Genomic DNA, 24,084 nt, shown 5'->3' with positions numbered 1-24,084 from the left:
TTAGTTTTATTGATGAATCATGGACAAATGTAAGGCAAAACTAGTTCTGACATGCCACATTAGTTTACGCCACCGAGAGAACAGTATATCCCAGAAATGCATTCATACAAATGTGATATGGTGGTTACAGAGCCCTCTGCAAGGTCATTGCAATAACATTCGGTCATGAAAACATTTCTCATGCTTGTAGCGTTTGTTGCTTGCTACCTTCTCCTTGAGGAAGCGGATAATAACATACTTCACTGAATCTTTGACAAATGGTTCTCCTGATGACAATACACCACTATAGATGACATTTAATCTATTTCTATGAATATACATCAGTCAAAACATCAGCGGTTAGTTTGATTCTCCTCCTTCACTCCATCAGGACAAGCGTTGGAACCAGGAAGTGGTACAAAACCTAACACAAGAGAGGAAGTGCATCAACTGATGAGTCAGAACCCATTAGGCTGAAGAGGAGCACAGCGGGGCGTCACCTTGGGGGTTCAAACATGGGTTTGGAAACTTTATACCAGGGGTCTCCAACTATTATGAAAATAGATGCTTTTTATGAGTTCTAGCACAAAACTCAAACAAAAAGCTCCTGGCTGCTATCCAAGCAATGCCACATTGACATTATCCCACCCCTGGTTAGCAACCATCGGCTTAAAAAAGCCAAACGTAATAATATCTGCCAATTAATTTCCATTAATATTGCCCCAGTCTGTCAGTTTGGTGCATGCATTTGCCTAGCACTCCGTATGTATCCAGTTAGCGATGCTAATGATCGCCGTCTTGTGGCTAGACAGACTTTCCCCAAAAACCTTCAATTAAAATGGATAACTGCATAGTAGGCTTACCTGACAAAAATATATTATTTGTATCAGTTGGGTAGCCATTGTTTTGCAAACTGTGCTGCAGCAGACATTCCTTTCGAGATTAATGCATAATTAAAGAGAATTAACCTAAATTTATCTGATGTGATTTAATCATTGACATGGACTCCGATAATTTCATTGTTTGCCAATATATATTTGTAATAAGCCTATTGAGGTAACAATTAAACAAAAAAAAGCCAGAATACCTTATTTTATGGGGCCCCCTTAGTTGTGTATTAACCATTATTTTACCAGTTATATTGACAAATCAATTATACACCAAGGACCCGGGGAAGAGTTGCAGAGAAGAACGGGCCTATTTGAAAGCTATAAAAATAAATGTACACTTTTTTTTAGTAGCTCTGATGCTAGAAAAGGTTGGATACCCCTACTTTATACCATGGCATTGTTAAATACTCGTTACAGATTGGCTTGAAGGGAATTCTAGAGCGTGCATCATTTCCATATAACGCACAGTACATCAGCACAGTAGAATTCAGTGCTAGAGCTCCTTCTTCCACGTTTGAACTGGTTTTGAAAGCAAAAGTCAAATTGAAAACATCATTGGCACTGTTGAATTACATTTTCATAATAGGAAAATAGGACTGCTGGGTTGGTCAGAGATACTTTTGATAAGAAAGGGAAATTCCATTGGAATCGTATTATTGTTTAAGTTGCTAATGTGTCGTCAATGGGCCGTGCGGTGCTTTCTGGGACAAGGAAAGCTCTCCTTCGAGGAGTCAATGTGGACGAAAACATTAGCATGAACTTCGTCAACAAGTACAACATTTCTCTCGAGATCATTTCACTTGTTCTCAGTGACATTACGTACTGTTGAGGAAAATTGGCAGGTTTCTCAACTCATACCCTGATTTTGAGAAGGGATTGCATGACGATTAGCATAACCGCGGGATGCTGCATGACAATGTGAACGCGATTGGGTGACAATCTGCTGACCGAGGCATTATAAGTTCCTCCATTGCCCAATGGGAGTCCCTCTGGTTTGGTTAGCTAAATAAGTCTGTTTGGTTATTAAGGCGACTACTATAGGTATCAATTAAACTTATTAGCTGCTTCAGTGGATGTGGAACACATTTCTCCTGGTAAATGTGTTAAATTATAGCCAATGGTACAAAAGGGATAACCAATGCAGGGGTTCTATGTGTTCTCTGGAAAATAATGCAACTCCCTGGGAGGTAAGTTCCACTCCGCTAGTGCGTCGTAGAACATGCCTTCCACAGAACACATAGCCCCTTGGTTATCCCTTATGTAATTGACAAATCTTTACGCAAGATGTTGAAAATGGTGGGCGTAGCCTACGAAGCATGACACATGCAATGAGGAAATAGGCTAGGAGTTGCACAATACACCAACAGCATTTAACCGCCATAAAATATATAAGGAAGGGATACATGTTTTCTAAAGACATTTGTCTGCAGTATCATACAAGAGCATCAACCAGCTGTATACATGCTCACACCTGCAACTGCCAGGGAAGGCTTCACAGAACCCCCTCTGTTATAGTCTAGGTCCAACAAGGCACGCTGCAGCATACGGCCACAGTGCAGCACCTGCCCAAGACCAGATTATCAAAAGCATGCACGTCCAGAACGACACACCATTCCCTATATAGTTCACTTCTGACCAGAGCCATATGGGCCCAGTACTGCATCAAAATAGGGAGTCATTTGGGACAGATACACTATAGGCCAAGCCAATATAGTCTACTTACCAGGTAGGCCAATTACAGCAGAGGTGAGAGGGATCTATTTCTAACAGAAATAGAATCTGTCAATATATTTCTATGCTTTGCCCCTTCATTGTCGTCATGCATCTCAACTCAATAGACGCCCCATCATGTGAGTTCATCAAGGACATCTGAGACGATAAGATGCCGACCCACTGCAGGTGAGAAACAGAAGACACGTTTTTAGTACAGTAGTTTGCTGATCTGATAAACATTGGTTTCATATGTCAGACAATTCAATTTATAAGACAATATTTGATCAGTCCCCCATGAGTTTATTGATCTTATCCTAGTGTGCCCCCTACTGGACAAGGTTATCATTACCACCAACAGCAAAATCTTTGTCACTAGACCACATGTCAAACTCATTCAGTTGAAGGACAAGTGCATGCGGGTTTTCGCTCCTCTCCTGTACTTGCGTGATCAATTCAGCTCATTGATTAGTTTTAAACTCCACTCACCTGGTTGTTTAGGTCTTTATTGCACACAAATTGAAAGGAAATAACAAGGCATAGAATGAGTTTGACAACCCTGCACTAGACTACTAAACCTGTATATTATTCTACAGTACCCCTTTCCCGCTGAAGTCAGTTGGCGAAAGCCAATCTAGTTTAATTGAATTGTAAATACGTCTACAGCATCATCTCAACACAAAAAGATAGAAGGGACACTTATGTTATCTAAAGACAGAGTTTGTCTGCAGTATCATACAAGAGCATCAACCAGCTGTATACATGCTCACACCTGCAACTGCCAGGGAAGGCTTCACAGAACCCCCTCTGTTATAGTCTAGGTCCAACAAGGCACGCTGCAGCATACGGACACTGCAGTACCTGCCCAAGACCAGATTATCAAAAGCATGCACATCCAAAGCAAAGGTGATGGATCCATGATCTTGACACCACAAATATTTTTGCACCTTTGTCAGCATGCATCTCTTGACTTCAAGGACACCCGACTCATTGAGATATGCTGAACCACTACAGATGGGGAAACATAGGAGATTAGTGTTTTAGTAGAGCAGTTTATTGTTGAGATGATAAACATTGGTTTCATATATTAGACAGAATATTTTCAGACCCTCATGAGTGTATTGATCTTATACTAGCATGCACTCCCTCTACTGGACAACGTGTATTATTACCACCAACAGGGAAATCTTTATGGCAGTAGACTACTAACTAAACCTATACTATTTTCTATAGTACCCCATTGCCACTGAAGTTAGATAGCTGGCTAGTGAAAACGAATCTAGTTGAATAGTAAATATATTACAGAATTTTAGATTAACACAAAAAAAAAAATGGATGGATTAAGGGACAACTTAAGTTTTCTAAAAGACAAAAGTATGTGTGTAGTATCATGAGCGTCAAACTGCTGTATTCATGCTCACAACTACAACTGCCAGGCTTCACAAAACCCACTACTTTAGTATACCACCAAAATAAAGGAAACACTTGAGTAAATGAAGGATACAAAGTGTATTGAAAGCTTCCACAGGTGTGGTTTCTGAATGTCAAGCAATTAACATCCGATAATGCTTTGGGTCATTTATAAAAATGCCAAGTCGCCTATTACTTTCACTACCATGACTACAAGAGATTTGCACCTTTGAAAGAGGGGTCTCAAAGCAATATAGGTGGTTTAAAGTGTACGTCAGTCACCAGATTTTAACACGTTGCAGCACTACATCACCTGCCCAAAACCAGATGTAGCTACCACTACACCGTGATTGCCAAATGGCACCCTATTTTCTAAGTGCCCTGGTCAAAATAGGGAATACAGTGACATTTGGGACGGATACACATGTTATAAATACAATAGTTACCAGAAACAAGTACCCCCTTCTTTTTTTTTTTTTTACAAAATGAGACCGTCACTTCTTTGGCCTGGTTGGACGTTTAACAAACCTAGCAGGCTAACATTAGCTTTTGGCCGGCAGGTTAGCAAGGACACATTTCTTACCATGTGTTCATCAATGCGTTTCGGTCATTTCCATCCATGCGAATCATCTCCTTTCCTCAATACATAACATGTAAGGTTATAACAAAAGTTAAAAATGAGCTCTACTTCGCTAGCTTGCCGCCTCAGACTAGGACAAAAATACTTATTTTGGATTACTTTGGCGGATCGCATCCAATTTAAGCTGCAGACACTGTCACCTACTGTACCGGAGTGAGACCATTCACGACCTACCTATACTGAACAAAAATATAAACGCAACATGTAAAGTGTTGGTTTCATGAACTGAAATAAAATATATCAGAAATGTTCGAAGCACCAAAAGTTTATTTCGCTCAAATTTTGTGCACGAATTTGCTTACATCCCTGTAAGTGAGCATTTATCCTTTGACAAATTAACGCATCCACTTGACAGGTGTGGCATATCAAGAAGCTGATTAAACAGCATGATCATAACACAGGTGCACCTTGTGCTGCAGACAATAAAAGGCCACTCTAGAGTGTGCAGTTTTTCCATACAACACAATGCCACAGATGTCTCAAGTTTTGAGGGAGTGTGCAATTGGCATGCTGACTACAGGAATGTCTACCAGAGCTGTTGCCAGAGAATTGAATATTAATAATGTTAGAGAATTTTGCAGTACGTCCAACCGGCCTCACAACTGCAGTTCACGTGTAACCACGCCAGCCCAGGACCTCCTCATCCAGCTTCTGAGACCAGCCACCTGGACAGCTGATGAAACTGAGGAGTATTTCTGTTTATCATAAAGCCCTTTTGTGGGGAAAAACGAATTCTGATTAGCTGGGCCTGGCTTCCCAGTGGGTGGGCCTATTCCCTCCCAAGCCCACCCATGGCTGCACCCCTGCCTAGTCATGTGAAACCAATAGATTAGGGCCTAATGCGTTTATTTAAATTGACTCTTTTCCTTATAATCAAATCAAATTTTATTGGTCACGTACACGTGTTTACCAGATGTTATTGTGGGTGTAACGAAATGCTTGTGTAACTCCGTTTCTATTTTTGTTTAGTTTAGATTCAATTCTTTGTGATACACTACTGTAACATTTGGGAAAAGGAACAATTATCCTGCCAACTATTAGCCTTCTCTTTAAAAATTTAAATAAATAAAAATAACTCCACCCCACTATTTACCCTATCTAATCCTACTCCAGACCAACGGTCTGGGGGGACAGAACTCTACCACTCAACACCCCCTGCAACTGTTCTGCAGGAAAAACCTTGCAATCCCAAGTCCTCTGCTACTCTCTTCACTGATTCAGCATACAACACTTTCTGTACTACTCTGACCCTAGCAACCTCAACCTGACTTTCTCTCACCGGACACCTCCGATCTTCAGCCACATGGGCACCCCCACAACTAACACACACAACTTTCTCTACCAAAACTACACATTCCTTCGTCTCATGCCCTCCTGCACACTTCTCACATCTAGGACTCTCCCTCCTACATACTGCTGCAACATGACCATAAACCTGACACCTAAAACACCTAAGTATTTTAAGAACATACACTCTCATGGGATAACTTACTCATGGGATAACTACTTAACCTTATCTGGCAAAGACTCTACATCAAAACTTAACAGAAAAGACGTCTTCTCTGTTTCCCCACGCTCTCCACCGGATCTGCGTTTCACCAAACGTGTCACAGACACCGGGATTCTTCACTTTCAACTGATTTTCCTCAACATTTAATGCCACCCCAGTTATCACTCCTTTCAACCGTGCCCTGCTACCGACAGCATTTCTTGTCCCTATTCGTGTGATCCAGAGCGTCCGCTCCCTCCGGGCTGAAGAAACACAATAAATCATCATTAGTCCACTCCTAGTTACAGTACTTAGCAACTCAACAGTCCCCAACCTCTTCTCCACCCAACCTACCACCACATTTGGATCAGCCAAAATGCACGGATCCATTCTCTCCACAAATCTTAATCCCACTGGGCCAGAATCATCCTTTACATCCTCGGTCCGAGGCCCTTCCACGGTGGTCCTCACTGCAGGAACTTCATCCATACTCTCGTCAGGGTTCCATTTCTGAGCTACACGAACACTTTTCCCTCTTTTTGCACTCAACGCCAATCTTCCTCTCCACACTGCTTCCCTCTACTTCTCAACAGTCATAACTGCACCTACCACCACATCTAATTAATCTTCACTCTCGTCAACTCTCCATTTCTCCCTGGCCAGAGCCAGGGAGAAACTAAATCCTACTGTACCTGCCAGCCCCGTTGCTCTTAAAAAATATATTTGAGACTAAATCTAATGACGTTCTACTCAATATATTTGTGAAACTAATTTCCTGTATCCCCTTTTCCCTCATACTAGAGGGAAAAGGGGATACTCTCTCTCTCTTGCTCTCTCTCTTTCCCTTTGAGAGCCACCTCTCTTTCCCACTGACCACACTGTAGCAATGCATTCTCAATGGTTTCTGTTTCCTGGCAGTAATCACACTTCCCTGTTGGATGCTTTCCGATCACATTTAAAGTCTTATTCAACCGTCTGCATCCCACACTTAATCTTCTAAAAAATAACCTCTCTTCGGTCCCTTTCTAGCGTCTTCCCCTCCCCGACTTTCCTCTGTACTTGAAATAAATGCCTGCCCTTAGTATCACTATTCCACTGCTCCTGCCATCTTTGCACCACCACTGTCTATATCAGGCTTTTTGCCTTTGCCTTGCTCATTGAAACTACTTTTCCTGGGTCAGTGTCAGAGCTTCCATACCTGCAGAAATGTAGAGACATTTTGTTATTGTGGATAAAAATATACTGCTCCAAAAAATAAAGGGAACACTTAAACAACACATCCTAGATCTGAATGAAATAATCTTATTAAATACTTTTTTCTTTACATAGTTGAATGTGCTGACAACAAAATCACACAAAAATAATCAATGGAAATCCAATTTATCAACCCATGGAGGTATGGATTTGGAGTCACACTCAAAATTAAAGTGGAAAACCACACTACAGGCTGATCCAACTTTGATGTAATGTCCTTAAAACAAGTCAAAATGAGGCTCAGTAGTGTGTGTGGCCTCCACGTGCCTATATGACCTCCCTACAACGCCTGGGCATGCTCCTGATGAGGTGGCGGATGGTCTCCTGAGGGATCTCCTCCTAGACCTGGACTAAAGCATCCGCCAACTCCTGGACAGTCTGTGGTGCAACGTGGCGTTGGTGGATGGAGCGAGACATGATGTCCCAGATGTGCTCAATTGGATTCAGGTCTGGGGAACGGGCGGGCCAGTCCATAGCATCAATGCCTTCCTCTTGCAGGAACTGCTGACACACTCCAGCCACATGAGGTCTAGCATTGTCTTGCATTAGGAGGAACCCAGGGCCAACCGCACCAGCATATGGTCTCACAAGGGGTCTGAGGATCTCATCTCGGTGCCTAATGGCAGTCAGGCTACCTCTGGCGAGCACATGGAGGGCTGTGCGGCCCCCCAAAGAAATGCCATCCCACACCATGACTGACCCACCGCCAAACCGGTCATGCTGGAGGATGTTGCAGGCAGCAGAACGTTCTCCACGGCGTCTCCAGACTCTGTCACGTCTGTCACATGTGCTCAGTGTGAACCTGCTTTCATCTGTGAAGAGCACAGGGCGCCAGTGGCGAATTTGCCAATCTTGGTGTTCTCTGGCAAATGCCAAACGTCCTGCACGGTGTTGGGCTGTAAGCACAACCCCCACCTGTGGATGTCGGGCCCTCATACCACCCTCATGGAGTCTGTTTCTGACCGTTTTAGCAGACACATGCACATTTGTGGCCTGCTGGAGGTCATTTTGCAGGGCTCTGGCAGTGCTCCTCCTGCTCCTCCTTGCACAAAGGCGGAGGTAGCGGTCCTGCTGCTGGGTTGTTGCCCTCCTACGGCCTCCTCCACGTCTCCTGATGTACTGGCCTGTCTCCTGGTAGCGCCTCCATGCTCTGGACACTACGCTGACAGACACAGAAAACTTTCTTGCCACAGCTCGCATTGATGTGCCATCCTGGATGAGCTGCACTACCAGAGCCACTTGTGTGGGTTGTAGACTCCGTCTCATGCTACCACTAGAGTGAAAGCACCGCCAGCATTCAAAAGTGACCAAAACATCAGCCAGGAAGCATAGGAACTGAGAAGTGGTCTGTTGTTACCACCTGCAGAACCACTCCTTTATTGGGGGTGTCTTGCTAATTGCCTATAATTTCCACTTGTTGTCTATTCCATTTGCACAACAGCATGTGCAATTTATTGTCAATCAGTGTTGCTTCCTAAGTGGACAGTTTGATTTCACAGAAGTGTGACTGACTTGGAGTTACATTGTGTTGTTTAAGTGTTCCCTTTATTTTTTTATTTTTTTGAGCAGTATATATATATATCATGCATCATTTCCAACCCCCCATATATATATATACTGTATATATATACTGTATATATATATATATATATATATATATATATATATATATATATATATATATATATATATATATATATATATATGGGGGGTTGGAAATGATGCAGACAATTACATTGATGGAAGCTACAATCGCTCTGGGAACTGCAGAGTGTCAAGGCCAGCCTGAAGAGAAGCTAGCTCAGTGGGGCCACGCAGCAGAGATCCATTGAGGAGCTGCAGAGGAAGTTGGATGAGGTGGAAGTCAGGGCCTTGTGGATGGAGAGAGACCTTGAAGAGACATCTCATCAACTGAAGGGAGAGCAGAGCAGGGCCTCCCAGCTGGAGATGGCTCTGAAAGGCAGACTTAAGATCAGCGAGGAGTCTGAGACCAGGGCCTCCCAGCCGGAGAAGGAGATGGGAGATATGGAGGCCAGACTGCAGGGCGAGGAGAGCAGGGCCTCTCAGCTGGCCAGATGTCACGCCCTGACCTGAGAGAGACTGTGTATTTCTCTATTTTGTTAGGTCAGGGTGTGGGGTGGGCATTCTATGTTTTGTATTTCTTTGTGTTGGGCCGAGTATGGTTCCTAATCAGAGGCAGCTGTCTATGATTAGGAATCATACTTCGGCAGCCTTTTCCCACCTGTGTTTTGTGGGTAGTTATTTTCTGTTTTGTATTTCGTTACCTGACGGAACTGTTTGGCTTTTCGGTTTGTTCCTTTGTTCTAGTGTTTTCATTGTTTAATAAACCATAATGAACACTTACCACGCTGCGCTTTGGTCCCCTCTCTACGACAGCCGTAACACCAGAGCTTTGAATGACGAGCAGAACGCCTGTGACGAGCTAAGGAGTGAGCCAGGGAAAATGGAGAAGAAGCGTTAGCTGGAGAATAACTTGGCTGAAAGTGAAACCGTCTCGACTATCTGCACCCAGCTGAGGAGGGAGATCCAGGCTAATGTGAACAAAGTGGAGCAGTGGCTGGTGCAGAGGATCTCCTTTGAGCAGCTCAAGGCTGAGCTGGAGGGCAAGATGGCAATAATGAAGAGAGGCATTCTGAAAAAGAGCCTGGGGCCAGCACCGAGCTGGCCACAAAGCTGGGGAAAGCGGAGAAGGAGATTGGCAGACTCTGGCAGCCCAGCGGGCAGTCTGAAGAGGAGAAATCATTGCTTTGAAGATTTGATTGAGATAAACCAAAGTAATTTGTTAGGTAAAGAGTTAGCCTGTTTATGTTAATTGTGCCACAAGCCAATGTGTGATTATAATGTGCTATACTTTCTTTCAGATGCTCAGCAATAGGAGGGGTGCTGCTGCCTTCAGAAGATGATTAAAGAGAACATTAAAGGCCCAATGGAATCAAAAACCCAAATTCCCTGTGTTTTGTACTGTCACGACATGGTCCTTTCTGGGTGTAGGGTTCTAGGGTTCGTGCAGATAACCAAGAATTTTACAACGTTCAGATGAGACTGATAGAAGGTAAAGAATAATTCATGATTGACTGCTATTGATATAAAAGATCTTCAGGTCTTTAAGAGTGGATTCGGAAGATAGCCACTCTATATAAACGAATGCTTCCGTGGTGCCCCGGATTCCTAATGAGTTAGTTATTGCCTGATTAATTTAATCAAACAATTAAACGTTAGGTAATCAATTTGAAAATAGTACGTCATCTCATTTAATCATAGTAAAGACACAACAGTACATATTTCCACACTATGAGGTTAGAAAAATACTATGAAATTGTGACAATTATGATAATGACCTTTTAGTGTAAGAGCTGTTTGAAAAGGCTGGCTGAAATTTCAGACTGTTTTGGCCTGCCTGGTTACATCACCAAGTGGTAGATTAGGTCATAGACCAATAAGAAAGAGTTCCAAACCTCTCTGCCAATAACAGCTTTTTCTCCCCTTCCCTACTCAGACCACTCTCAGGAAAAATTCTTGCTTGAGAAATTGCACTTTGCCTAAGAAGCTATTTTTGTTTATTTATTTACCGCCCCACCCCACCCCCACACCCTTTCTTCTTATTGGGTCTGGTATGATGCATTTTTTCTGTATTAAACCAATAAAAAAATGGATGAAGCAATATGCTGCGTTTGTGGTTTCATTCATCAAGTCTTGACAACCCTATAGCCATACTTCTATGTCATTACATTTCATAAGCTACAGTAGTAGTAGTAGCTACTGAGTACGATCTGTTCATCTTCACTCAGTAACATCAGTCTCTCATTCTTTAATGAGAGGAGAAGATCAATTCATGGTCAGTTATATAACAGTGACCGTGGGTCATCTCTAGAACATTAGGTAATCTCTAGAACGTTATGGCCTAGGCTACTTCTTGGGCTGACTGGTTGGAGTGTTCCCAGGAATCCAAATGGAATTCAAAATTCTATGTTTGCTACACATTCTGACCATAAGAAAAATGGAGAGAAAGCTATTTTCATTGGTTAGGCATTTAGAATATCCAGTTATATAACATTATTCCTGCACTCAGAGAGATCATGCGTAGAAGCATAGCAGGTTCATAGCAGGATAGCCTATTGCGTTATGTATATTTTATCCATTTGTCATGTAATCTATGAAATTAACTAAATAATTCATATAGTAACTATATTTTCCTGTAAGGGAACTTCTTTTGTTGAGTGCATCATACAGCAATCACATTGCACATCCATATCACGTAAGCAATTGTGAGTAAAACTCATGCCAAAAATAGATCACAGTTCATGGAACTTCTGTCTCCTGTAAATTCTAAAAAATAGCCACTAGATGGAGCCATACGCCATTTTATGTAGAGAACTTGTAAATGAAAAAGTCCTTCTAAAGACAGTTGTTTTGATGATTGACAGATGGACCATTGAAATTGTTGTCCCTCTAGATCACGTGATGCCATAAGAAAGACTACATAGAACTACTATCGTCCCAAGAAGATTGCCAGTTCTGAGATCAGCAGCACTAGCCCTGCTTCATCATCATCATTATCATCATCATCAACACCAACATTTACCTCTGTTCAACAATCATATCAATAACATTTAATCATCACAGAATCCCTTCAATAAGGTAAACTTTGGAGTGAAATTAAAAAGGATCAAAACAATGATGTTCCCCAAAGTCAAGAGTTGCCGACTAAACTAGAGCAAAGCCAGAGCACAGCTCCATTGATTACCATGATGCATTGCATGCCTCTCCTCTGCCTTTCCAATTCAACTCTAATCATCATCGGGGCTATGTGTGAAAGGGGTGGTTGTGGTGGAGCTGTTTACTCTTTGCTGAACGTTTTGGGGCTGACTGGGTGTCTGTCTGTCTGCCTGTAGCTGAAAGCGCTCTCCCTCCCTCTGTGGAGGCCAATCATCAGTGAGTGAGTGATGAGGAGCGTGCCTCCTTTGATCCCTGCTTCATTCTGGGCACGGGGCACCCCCTCCTGTCTGCCATTACTCCTGTCCTGCAGATTAGAACATTAGAACAGAACAGCAACCTTCTGGAACAGACTGATAAAGGCCCCAGGGTGGGTAGGATCTTTCCCAGCGTGGACAGGGATGGTTTGTTGTGTAGCTGTAAACCTCATGGAACCCTTGGCTAGTTTCTATAGCTAGAAAGGACTAACTAGACTAACTAGAATGAACCACTGGTCACGTTGGACCAAAAGAGTTACCTGTATAGCTAACTGATCAAGTGAATGTTCCGGTCTTCAGTTGATATAGTATTGCTAGTTACTGTACAGTGGTCTGAGATGTGTTCCTTCCGGAACTCCAATTTGAGCAGCAGCAGCTGAAAAATGAGCTCCTACAAATATTGAAATTTACATGGTTTTTAGAGTGAAGTACATCGGAAAAAAGCAAAAGAAAACTGCAAGACTGAAGAGGAGAAAAAACAAGCAACAAACAAAGAAGATAGGCTTTTGAAAAATAACTATTTTTCATAAAATTGTAGTTATCTTAGCTAGCTGAATTGTTTACCAGTTGCTAAGCAGTTGCTAGGGACTCTTTTGGAAGAAGCTAGCTAGCTAACGAAGAACAACAAAGAATATCTAGTTAACAGAAGAAAAGAAAGAGAAAATCAGGACAGAAGAAAAAGGATATCAAAGTGAAACAGTTCTCTAAAGACACAAGAGACAATAATACAAGAAACAACACTTCTGTAGCTTGTCAACTATGTGTCTGTCTATCCCTGTTCTCTCCCCTCTGCACAGGCCATACAAACGCTTCACACCGCGTGGCCGCTGCCACTCTAACCTGGTGGTCCCAGCGCGCACGACCCACGTGGAGTTCCAGGTCTCCGGCAGCCTCTGGAACTGCCGGTCTGCAGCCAACAAGGCTGAGTTCATCTCAGCCTATGCTACCCTCCAGTCCCTAGACTTCCTGGCGCTGACGGAAACATGGATTACCACAGATAACACTGCTACTCCTACTGCTCTCTCTTCGTCTGCCCACGTGTTCTCGCATACCCCTAGAGCATCGAGCCAGGGGTATATTTGATACATTATGAATATGGTATTCAGGTGAGGTTATCTATGAGATTATCGGTTTACTGTTGTGCGCACCGTTGTGACCAAACTACGCATGAAAGGACCATTGATTTTTTCATTACAAGTGTGTAATGAAAATGTGTTTCTTGCATATCCCAACTCCCCCTGGGACACCTGTAGGGAGTGGGGTCACAGCCAGAGTCACTATTGTCCTGCACCCCTGGAGCAAATGGGGTGAAGTGCTTTGCTCAAGGCTACAGCGACACATTTTTCACCTTGTCAGCTCCATGATTCGAACCAGCAACCTATCAGTTACTGGCCCAATGCTCTAACCTCGAGGCTCCCTGTATGTGTGTGTGTGTCAGCAGAGAGAGAAAGTGTGGTTGTAAAGTTATTCACTTTTCATGGGGCAGATGGCACGGTGATAAATAATTGTGGTGCAGCAAAGAGGAGGCTCTGGGGAGGGAGGGAGGGAGGGGAAGAGGGAGGGAGAGGGAGAGATAAATAAATATGAGAGGAGTGGGTAGAGACAGAGAGAGCCACATGAGAGAGAACCCAGCTAGCATATAACGTTCTGAGAACCATATATTACTTAGAGCTTGGTGAGAGTGTGGTTGTCCTATGGTTATTTTGCATACAACCTTCCCACAACTTTCTGGAAATTTAACAAAAAAACATTATCTACATTAATTTAACAGAACGTTTCCTAAAAGTTGAAACATGTTTACATTTAATTTCAATTTGGGTAATGTTCTAGGAACATCCTCTCCAAATGAATTTGACATTGATAATGTTGTCAAATACTTCAGAGAACGTTATGAAACAACATTCTTCTGTGTGAATTTTAGTGCTTCAGCATAACGTTTCCTACAGTTTTCCATATGGTTCTATTTAGTCATGTTCTCACATAGTTCGGTGAACGTTAAGAAAACTTTTCAGAAAAACCACAAGAGAACTTAAGTAACATTCTAAGAATGTTATTGAAAAACATATACATTCCGTTGTCAGCATCAACAAAACTCTCTTAAGTGTGTTCAGGTGAGTTGGTCAGAATGAGTGCTTGTTACCTTTGAAATGGGGTCTGTTTGAATAGACTAAAATGAACAGCTTTGTATGAGTAAAAAGAAATATGGCATATTAGTTCCATCCTAGAGGCGCAGTGGACTAATTCCATGGCTAGAAAACAGAAAGCATAGCTTAGAAATTCGCTGATGCTGTGCCACAATAAAGAAAAAAATGTATTCGCATGATTAATGCCTAAGCAAATGAATTTCCATCTGTGCTTGGAGTTCAAAACAGTTAGCCCAAACTAAGCTAGCATTGTTATCAAAAAAACTTATTCAGACATCATTTTTATTATCTTCAAATAACCTATAACTTCCATTCAAAGAAACTTTCAGTGAACCATAGTAAAACATTCTCAGAACCTCCCTGCAACCTAAACATTAAGGTTCCCAGAACAGGGAACTGTAATTCATTTCCGTTCTCAGAAAGTATTTTTTTTCCCTCAGTTTTACCAGTCAGGAAACGTAGGGCTTCGTACCCAGAACCAATGGAAAACCAAAAACATACTTTCCCACAACTTCCAAAGAACCAAATGTTCTAGCTGGGAGCACCCCCACCCCCCACACTCCACCCCTCTCCTCTCTCTGTTCTTCCATCCCTCCATATCCCAGGCTGTATGGGAAAATCTATATCAGTAATCTCGGGAGCTGACATGTCTCATGTCTCAAGCTCCCAGCTCACACGACAATCTCAGTCACTGCCATTTATAGATAACTTGCATCCTCCTTTCCTCCCTCCACCTCCTCCTCCTCCTCCTCTCCATTCGACCCTCACGGAGGGCGAGGCTGATGAAGACAAACGACGCCTTTCAGTTTTCCATCACCATCTGCTTCCCAGGAACAGATGAGGTGGAAAATCCCTGGGAATTTCTTCCCGGTATTCCGTACGGGTCTCGCTCCCGCAAGCCTGGAATTGGATGGGATTACAAATGGGGTGGGAAAGCTGTACAGGCTTTGGTTGAGTTGTCAACCAATGTGAAATTAACCAAATATTTCACCATGTCACATGATTTAGGTAAAACAAGTGGGTGAAAAAAAGAGAAAAATTCTCATACATTGATGACTTTTTGCAAATCAGTTTTCCACGCTGATTCAACTTCATCACAAATCATTTTGTTGAAATGACGTGGAAATAATGTTCCTTCGATCAGTTTTTGCCCAGTGGGTCTGCTTTTGAACAGCAGAGGTTCTTACTCCAGCTGAATACATAAATACATTAATGAATTAAGCTAACTTCAACAAGGATAGGACCATTTTAAAAGCATCCCAAGTACGAGGCTTCACATGTAACTTTCAATGTATAGTAGTCTGAATTATTTCACATATCACACATACTGATACTTGTAAAGTAGACGCATGGAAGGAATACAAAACAAGAGAAGTGTCTACCAAGGAAATATAAACCATACAACCTGATGACTGACAGAAATAGAGCGCTAGATAAATGGTAAGTAATCAAGGTAGTAATGATGATGGGGCGCAGGTGTGCGTAGTGATGGGTTGCCAGGTTCACGTAATGATGGGTTGCCAGGTTCGGCGGTAAGTAAAACCGGCAACGTTGAGCGCCGGAGCGGGGCAGTGGGAGTGGACGTGACAATACTGTACAGATTGACATAATGTTCCACTATACACTGCAGTATTCGTGGCTAACTCATACTAATTATTTTGCAGAAATACAACCATACAACGCCCAGAGGGTACTGGTGAAAAATAGGGTGTCATTTCGGATTCTACAGGTTTCATGCAGTACAGTGTCTCTGGAATGCTGTGTGTGTGTGTGTGTGTGTGTGTGTGTGTGTGTGTGTGTGTGTGTGTGTGTGTGTGTGTGTGTGTGTGTGTGTGTGTGTGTGTGTGTGTGTGTGTGTGTGTGTGTGTGTGTTACGAATTCTCTGCTGGTGACTTTTATCAGCACCCCACATCCTTTCAAGTCTACGGGTACCATAAACCGGCCTCTCAAACGCTCTCTGCCTGTGTGACCTGGGCCCTGATTGGTTGCTGGGGCAGTGGCTAGGGCAGTTGCTAGGGGGTCCAGACACCGTTCTACTCTTCAGGTCAGACACTGTTCAGTCTCCTCCCAACAGTGACAGACAGAGCAGCAAGGCCCATCTGTCTCGCACAGCAACATCTAGACTTGTAGATCTGGACTGGTGGGATGGTGGGCGTGCCCAAAGTGAGTTGTGTGACATTTGTATATTGTCCTTCATAGTTAGTTTCCACTATTGCCTATTGTATGTTGCCTCTGTGTGTTCACTATGTTCTGTAATATGTGCAGGTAGCGTGTCCTTGTATACAGTCCTCCCTTTGTTAATAGCTTTGTGACTCTACTTGTGCTATTAGTTATTGTGTTGTGTACAGTGTATTCATTACCCCTGTTTCCTGTCCATTATAGAACCACCATTTCATTCCTGTGTGTGTCAATCAAGTATCCTTGTGTGGAACTCTGAGGTTGCCTCATTCCCCTCTCACCAGGGGAGGTGCTAGCGGGTCACGGATCAGCCCAGAGAGTCGTTCTCTTTCATTAAGTGTGTGTGTGTGTGTGTGTGTGTGTGTGTGTGTGTGTGTGTGTGTGTGTGTGTGGTGTGCTTAGCTACACCTCTACTTGAGGACAGAATGCCCTTCAAAGAAAGCAGTCTATTTCACTTAGCTAGGCACCTTGAGCCACTAACACAGGCAGCAGCCCTGAAACACAGCAACCAAGCCAGTAATTACTGCTTCACTCCTCTCTCATTCATTCCGCTCTCTTTCCTTCCTCTCTTTGTCTGGTGGTACGGTCTCCACACAAAAGAGTAGCTCAGAAAAAACAACCCGGCCTTACAGTGAGGGAAAAACGTATTTGATCCCCTGCTGATTTTGTACGTTTGCCCACTGACAAAGAAATGATCAGTCTATCATTTTAATGGTAGGTTTATTTGAACAGTGAGAGACAGAATAACAACAAAAAAATCCTGAAAAATGCATGTCAAAAATGTTATAAATTGATTTGCATTTTAATGAGGGAAAGAAGTATTTGACCCCTCTGCAAAACATGACTTAGTACTTGGTGGCAAAACCCTTGTTGGCAATCACAGAGGTCAGACGTTTCTTGTAGTTGGCCACCAGGTTTGCACACATCTCAGGAGGGATTTTGTCCCACTCCTCTTTGCAGATCTTCTCCAAGTCATTAAGGTTTTGAGGCTGACGTTTGGCAACTCGAACCCTTCAGCTCCCTCCACAGAATACCCATCCACGACCCATTTTCAATGCCCTGGCTGAGGGAAGGAGGTTCTCACCCAAGATTTGACGGTACATGGCCCCGTCCATCGTCCCTTTGATGCGGTGAAGTTGTCCTGTCCCCTTAGCAGAAAAACACCCCCAAAGCATAATGTTTCCACCTCCATGTTTGACGGTGGGGATGGTGTTCTTGGGGTCATAGGCAGCATTCCTCCTCCTCCAAACATGGCAAGTTGAGTTGATGCCAAAGAGCTCCATTTTGGTCTCATCTGACCACAACACTTTCACCCAGTTGTCCTCTGAATCATTCAGATGTTCATTGGCAAACTTCTGACGGGCATGTATATGTGCTTTCTTGAGCAGGGGGACCTTGCGGGTGCTGCGGGATTTCAGTCCTTCACGGCGTAGTGTGTTACCAATTGTTTTCTTGGTGACTATGGTCCCAGCTGCCTGGAGATCATTGACAAGATCCTCCCGTGTAGTTCTGGGCTGATTCCTCACCGTTCTCATTATCATTGCAACTCCACGAGGTGAGATCTTGCATGGAGCCCCAGGCCGAGGGAAATTGACAGTTCTTTTGTGTTTCTTCCATTTGCGAATAATCGCACCAACTGTTGTCACCTTCTCACCAAGCTGCTTGGCGATGGTCTTGTAGCCCATTCCAGCCTTGTGCAGGTCTACAATCTTGTCCCTGACATCCTTGGAGAGCTCTTTGGTCTTGGCCATGGTGGAGAGTTTGGAATCTGATTGATTGATTGCTTCTGTGGACAGGTGTCTTTTATACAGGTAACAAACTGAGATTAGAAGCACTCGCTTTAAGAGTGTGGTCCTAATCTCAGCTCGTTACCTGTATAGAAGACACCTGGGAGCCAGAAATCTTTCTGATTGCGAGGGGGTGAAATACTTATTTCCCTCATTAAAATGCAAATCATTTTATAACATTTTTGACATGTGTTTTCTGGATTTTTTTGTTGTTATTCTGTCTCTCACTGTTCAAATAAACCTACCATTAAAATTATAGACTGATCATTTCTTTGTCAGTGGGCAAACGTACAAAATCAGCAGGGGATCAAATACTTTTTCCCCTCACTGTATATCATGTAAGTTAACTTGGAAAGGAATGGAAGAGAACTAGTTCCAAATGAAATAAATGAGGTACTGATTTGCAGTTATGTTGAGCTGAGCAACATTTATCAAATGATGCTCATGACACAAAGACTGAGACGCAGGTGTCTACACAGCACAAAGGTACACTCTTTACCCTTTCAATTAGGCATAGGTGTTTGGCTTAGAGGGCCAATGCACTTTTCATGAGACATGGGTTCAAACCCTGTCAGTGTCTCACACACACACACGCACGTGCGCACGACAGAGCAGATGCTTAGAGAGTGTGCCAATGATCCACAGAAGAAGAGCTAATTGGAACAGGCTTGGGTGGTGGGATACGCTGTTGTTCCAGAAGACCAGGATAAATAACACTGTAGAACACAGCTGGGATGGAGAGAGAGAGAGCATGGAGAGAGAGAGAGCATGGAGAGAGAAAGAGAGGGTGGAGAGAGAGGGAGAGAGATAGAGAAAGAGAGAGATGGTGGAGTGAGAGGGAGGGAGAGAGACAGAGAGAGAGAACGAGACAGACAGCGATAGAGATGGTGGGGAGAGAGAGAGAGACAGATAGACAGACAGAGAGAGAGAACGAGACAGACAGAGAGAGATGGTGAGAGAGAGAGAGAGAGAGAGAGAGAGAAAGAGAGAGAGAGAGAGCGAGAAAGAGAGAGAGAGCGAGAAAGAGAGAGAGAAAGAGAGAGAGAGAGAGAGAGATGGTGGAGAAAGAGAGAGAGAGAGACAGATATAGAAAGAGACACAGAGAGGGAGTGGGTGGAGAGAAAGAGAGGGAGAGAGACAGAGAAAGAGAGACAGACAGAGGGGAGATGGTGGAGAGAAAGAGAGAGAGAGAGCGATGAGAGAGTGAGAGAAAGACAGAGAGAGAGAGAGCCCATGCTGAGACACTGCCAAGTGGGCCAGTGCAGTTAACTACGTTGGGATTCTCTCTCTGTCAGCACTGTCTGGACCTCGGCAGCAGAATCTGTGTCAGGCTTATTCATGCAGATGTAATATTATGTATCTCATACAATTCTCAACATGAGATAATGCATGTATTATTTTGTCTCAGGTGGGTGTTGATGTTGGCTTCTTTTGTTTGCCTTTCATTGTGTGTATTTGTACGGTAGCATACAAAGTAACTACAGGATGCTCAAATGGTCCAATCACACTCACCAAACAATATAGCCAGTTAGAGAAAGACACCTGACTTCCTGAAAGATTGCACTTGAGACATGCCGTCTCAAATGCTTCTGTTATTACCTAGTGTTGATCACACAGTAAGAGCACAAATGTACTGAATGGAGCTGTAGAGAATCAAAAAGAACTTCTCAGGGATACACCACTGAAAACGCTTTTGTGTCAGGCAATCTGGAGGACAAAGGACACTTGCATAAATAAGACATAGATTTGTCTCTTCCTGCCGGCCTGCGTATGAAGTCTCAACCGGCCAGAGATGAGTAATGTTCTGTTAATTACAAGGTAAAATTCAACTCTTCACTGTTGGACTTTTCTCTCTCTGGAAGTGTGAAGGAGTGAAAATTCCGCCCTGACTGGGATGCGAACTCACAACCCTCCCCACTGCAACGCAACATACTCCAGAAGCATCGTCTATAACACTGGAACTGAAAAGCATTTCTCTATCCTGGGTGACAGTACTTCTATGTCTCAGGAAGGATGCAGATCTGGCTGGTTCTACTGGCTGGTTTGGGATGCAGGGACTTTTTACTACATCCACACTATACACATCCTGTATCACAAAGGCATAGCCAAAACATAAGCTCACCTTACTCCTCTTCTGGCAGCACTTTTAAAGGGAGGCAGCCAATGGGGTGGTCTAGAATAATTCAGTGATCCTGCGCCGCAAATGCACCTGGGAGACGGTGTTACAGACATTCGCCTCCTGCTACAGACTTTTGTTTAATTGGCTGGTCTCCCTCGGCAGACGACATATGCTGCAACACCACGAGATGTAGTGCGGCGTTGCCAGTTCTCTAGACCCTAACCACATTACCCGATTGTAAACAGTCGTAGAGCAATTATACAACTAGAAAGCAGAACTAAAAAATGTACATTCTCATAGGAATATCACATTCTCATAGGAATATCACATTCTTATAGGAAAAACTATTCACTTTGATTGTGGCCGTGAACAATAATTGATTGATAGGTGGAGTATGCTGCCCATGGACATTGCCTTTAACTTGTGAGACATTTTAATTATGAGGGTAAAAATGTTTGATTGACAGGTAGAATATGCCCGCACATGAACATTGCCGTTAAAACACAATCCAGTCGCATGATTGACTGTAATGACTGCAAAAGTATTCTATGTTAAGTGTCAAGTTCTGGAAGGAGGAAACTCCTGGCAGTTCTTCACTCCACTGGGCAGATATGAGATTCATGAGAAGGACCAGAGATGGACGCACATATAACCCAGCATAATGGCTGGGCGTTAAACTGCACAGAAACAGTATTGACAGGGACGGGATGGGAGAGAGAGACGGGTGGGAGGTGATAGATCTCCCTGAAAACTGTCAATCAAAGCTCTGTAAGATCAGATATAAATCTCTCCAAATCGATGGACTGGGGTTAAACATCTGCCTGGCTTTGGTGGGATACAGCTGCTGCATTCTAAGTAGTTTGTGTGTGTGTGTGTGTGTGTGTGTGTGTGTGTGTGTGTGTGTGTGTGTGTGTGTGTGTGTGTGTGTGTGTGTGTGTGTGTGTGTGTGTGTGTGTGTGTGTGTGTGTGTGTGTTGGGGTACTGTAGTTCTGCCTTCCGATCATCTATCTGGTTCTTTGATAGAAAAAAATGCTAGAGATCAAATGTTTTATGAGGCAAATATACAAAATGTCACCTTTTATTTGAGAGTATTTTCATACATTTGTTTTACCGTTTCGAGATGAATGCACTTTATGTATCTTGTCCCTCCATTTGAAAGTGTCATAAGTATATAGACAAATTCACTTTTATAGCGTATTACATTTAGCTAAAAAGTGTAGTATTTCGTCCCATATTCCTAGCACACAATGTCTACATCAAGCTTGTAACTCTACAAACTTGTTGGAAGCGTTTGCTTTTTGGATGAATTTGCATAATCCGAAACAAAACCAAAACAAACTGAAAATGCATCCACCAAGTTTGTAGAGCCTCAAGCTTGATGTAGTCATTGCTGGCTAGGAATACAGTAGCAAATACTAAACGTTTGACTACTTTAAAACACTATAAGTGAATTTGCCCAAATACTTCTTCAAATGCGGGGACAATATACATAAAGTGCTTTCATTTCTAAACGGTAAAACAGATATGTATGAAAATACCCTCAAATAAAAGGTGACATTCTATACTTTCGTCTCATATGAAACGTTTGATCTCAAATCCAAAATGTTGGGGTATAGAGCCACATTTACAAATGTTAGCTTCACCGTCTAAATAAATACATAGGAGAGTGTATGTTGATAAAAATGATAGCCAAATGCTTGGGTGGCTGATTGTACATAATGATTGTGTTATTGGGTTTAACTTTAAAGCACTTTGAAGCACACTTTCAAAGTGAGTGTGTGCTTCTTCTTCCCATTTGTACTCAAACTGAAAAATACTCTGTTGTTCCACTTATATTCCACTTATATTCCACTTCAGTGGAATACATCTTCCATTTGAAAGCTCCAAGTCTAGTCTGTGTCTGTCCAATCCAATGTTGATTACAGTCAAATAGTGTTTATATTGATGGAGAAACATTTGAAAGATTAATTGTATTCATTTCTCTGTAGTGTAATCTGTCTGAACAAAGGCACCTCTGGAGTCCCTAGTGACAGGCTTGGCGGCAATGAAACGAATGGGTAGGAACCTTATTCGCCTCCTTTGTTCACAGGCATAAATAGAAGAGTAACACCTGACCCTCTCCCCACTCAATCATTTATAGACCTGGTCAAATTGGATGTTGCCGAGGTACCTTTGAGAGTCAGTGCGTCTCCGAAAGAAGTGTGTGTGTGTGTGTGCACATGCACGTCTCTCACACACTCTCAGAGACACACACATGCATGCACACAAACATGTGCACTTCCCACACGGGCACATACACACAAACGCACACCTGCCCTTTAAACTCACATGATAAGTATTATTTTGAGCATTACCCCTCAGCACATGCGCACACACACACACACACACACACACACACACACACACACACACACACACACACACACACACACACACACACACACACACACACACACACACACACACACACACACACACACACACACACACACACACACACACACACACACACACACACACACACACACACACACACACACACACATACATGCACATGCAGACATACACCCACACACGAACACACACCAGTGATTTAACCTCACATGCGAAGTGCCTGTACCCGTAGTGGGCCATTCAAGGAGATCTGCTCAGCCCCAGTCAGACGGGTCATTTAGAAAAACAAACAAATGGCCAGGGTATGGTATGTCACCATGGTAACAGTGACAGCTAATGGGATTCTTCCTGCCTGGCAGTTATACCACTGTGATGGACAAAGCAGGTGCATTGACAAAGTGTCAGAGTAGGAGTGCTGATCTATGATCCGATTCTACCAGTCCATATAATCTTAAACATTATGATCTAAAAGTGAAAACTGATTCTAGATTACCACTTTTACTCTGAGACACTTTGTGATTATGGGCCCAGAAGAAAAACTCTCCACTTTTGATTCTGTTTTGACGCAAAACGATCAATTTCACTAATACATTATCTGCAACAGGGACCGTCCATCAAATTGACCTTTGAAAAAGATACATTATTTTGCATAATTGGACATTTAATACAGGACTAACTACTTGAATTGCCACCAATTAAAAATCCCTGTAGAGCTGTGTGGTTGGTATGGCAACATCAAATCAAATTAGTGGGGCACTTTAATAATCAGATTTCAGTAAGGCGTCGGGCAGCCACACTAGTATAATTAAAGAATATTTGAATTCATTACTACCAGTGAGCCACTCAGATACAAGAAGAACTAGTGAGGGCAGACTTCTAATCTCGACTAACAGTGTAAAGTTAATGGATTATCCAACCTTTTCTAATAATATAAATGTTTCTAATGCTAAGGTCTCCTTGTGTGTTGGCCTAACCGTCAGAGTTTGTTGCCTTGGCAATCACCTCAGGTTGGCGTTGCGGCAGCACCCTCTGTGAGGCACACTTCCTGTCTAATAACCTCATGGAAGAGGTGCAGAGGTCTCTGATTGGTTGATTAAGC

General features: G+C 43.0%; 1 protein-coding gene across 4 annotated transcripts in view; it reads right to left on the bottom strand.

Moving 5' to 3' along the window:
- The window catches only part of LOC106588180 (SEC14-like protein 1), a 59,710-nt gene extending 54,780 nt beyond the window's left edge, over positions 1-4,930 (bottom strand). For all 4 annotated transcript variants that reach the window (XM_014176913.3, XM_014176930.3, XM_014176939.3 and 1 more), the window contains exons 1-3: positions 4,573-4,930; positions 3,527-3,587; positions 2,593-2,762 (exon numbers count right to left, since the gene is read on the bottom strand). The gene's annotated coding sequence lies outside the window, so the exon portion shown is untranslated. The remainder of the gene's footprint in view (positions 1-2,592; positions 2,763-3,526; positions 3,588-4,572) is intronic.
- Between the last annotated feature and the right edge of the window lie 19,154 nt (positions 4,931-24,084).

The sequence above is a fragment of the Salmo salar genome, chromosome 02 (genome assembly GCF_965601325.2).
Source record: "Salmo salar chromosome 02, fSalSal1, whole genome shotgun sequence".
Taxonomy (NCBI): Eukaryota; Metazoa; Chordata; class Actinopteri; order Salmoniformes; family Salmonidae; genus Salmo; species Salmo salar.
Note: the sequence above shows the minus strand (reverse complement) of the source record. Positions and strands in the feature narration are given on the sequence as shown.